This window comes from Peromyscus maniculatus, chromosome 20 (genome assembly GCF_049852395.1).
Source record: "Peromyscus maniculatus bairdii isolate BWxNUB_F1_BW_parent chromosome 20, HU_Pman_BW_mat_3.1, whole genome shotgun sequence".
Lineage (NCBI taxonomy): Eukaryota > Metazoa > Chordata > Mammalia > Rodentia > Cricetidae > Peromyscus > Peromyscus maniculatus.
This window is the reverse complement of record NC_134871.1, coordinates 12,436,991-12,438,429: the sequence shown is the minus strand read 5'-3', so window position 1 is coordinate 12,438,429 and position 1,439 is coordinate 12,436,991. Positions and strand designations below refer to the sequence as shown.

At 31.3% G+C, this 1,439-nt stretch overlaps 1 non-coding gene across 1 annotated transcript; it reads right to left on the bottom strand.

The window, feature by feature from the left end:
• Nucleotides 1-829: 829 nt before the first annotated feature.
• On the bottom strand, nucleotides 830-936 carry LOC121824571 (U6 spliceosomal RNA). The gene has a single exon (XR_006066503.1). It is a non-coding gene; the product is annotated as a U6 spliceosomal RNA (small nuclear RNA).
• Nucleotides 937-1,439: the final 503 nt, after the last annotated feature.

Here is a 1,439-nt window from a genome sequence, read left to right as displayed (position 1 = left end):
ATTTAAGGCCTGCCTGTGAAGTAGAGACCATCTTTATCTCAATTGTACAAAGAAGAAACTAAGGCAATAGGAGAATGATAACTCAAGTGAGACCTGTTCAAGTTCTTTAGGAAACATTGCTCTAGAATTTCTGGGGCCAAACATAATGCCTGACCTCAGACTTCAATTTTAACAGGTACATTTTGGTTTGATGTTCTTATATATGAATCCCTAACACCCTGGTTACTCTTAGACGGAAATCCTTTCTCAGAAGGTTCATCCCAAAACCCAAATTTTCATTCTTGAACTCTAGGTTTGGATGAGAATGAGGTCTTTTGATCATTTCAACTAAGCTCTTGAACTTTGAGGCACTATCTATGCAAAGGGCTTCCCATCTGTCAATGTCTGACACATCTCTACATTCACAGACTCCCTGAACTTATTTACTTCATTGGTTATATCATATTCAGTCTTCTTACAGTTATATAGCATATGTTGAACATATTCTCCCTTGCCCCATTCCTCCACCCTTATTATTTTATTTTTATTGCATTATAATATATTTTAATATATTTAAAAATATATTCATCAATGTTTAATTTACTTTTTACTTTTTTATTTTTGAAATTGTAATATAGATACAACATTTCTCCCTTAACTTCTCTCTCTCCAAACCCATATTACCCCCCTCACACCCACATACACACACTCTCTCTTTCATGGCCTCTTTTTCTGTTAATTATTATTGCAAGCATATATGTACATACATACATATTCTTAAATGTAATCTGCTCAGTCCAAGTACTATTACTTGTATTATGTTTTGAGGGCTGACCATTTGGCACTGAACAAAAATATGGAATGTATCACAAATTTATGTATCATCTTTGCAAAGAGGCTGTGATAATCTTCTCTGTATCATTCCAAATTTAGTATATGTGCTGCTAAAGTGAGCACTCTTACTTCACTTTCAATTATTGAAAATTATTGTGATCCCAATAATGGGAGTAATTATAAATTTATAACAAATTTTCAACATTTCATTATTTTAAGTAAATTGTTGCAGATAAATTGGAAGCTTCTATATACTTGTTTCCACTGAATTGTTTTCCCAACTGAAAATGAACCACTAATTGAAGCAAATGAATAATATTCTCATGTATATATGATTTTTCCAAATGTGAATATATTCTCAGAGAATTCAATGGATTCTTTTGAGTATCTTTTAAGTTTAAATATCATCATCCTTCATAGGCGATTTGACAACTTGCTTTATTTAACATCATTTTACTTAACTCTGTTGATGGTCCTGGTCCATTCTTATTATCTAATACATAATGCTCATTAATCAATTATAGAATAATTTATCTATCCATTTAATTATGTATAGACATTGATGCTATTTTCAGGTGTATTATAATACTAGTGAGCATTCAGTTTCTTTCCAAGTGTATCTATCA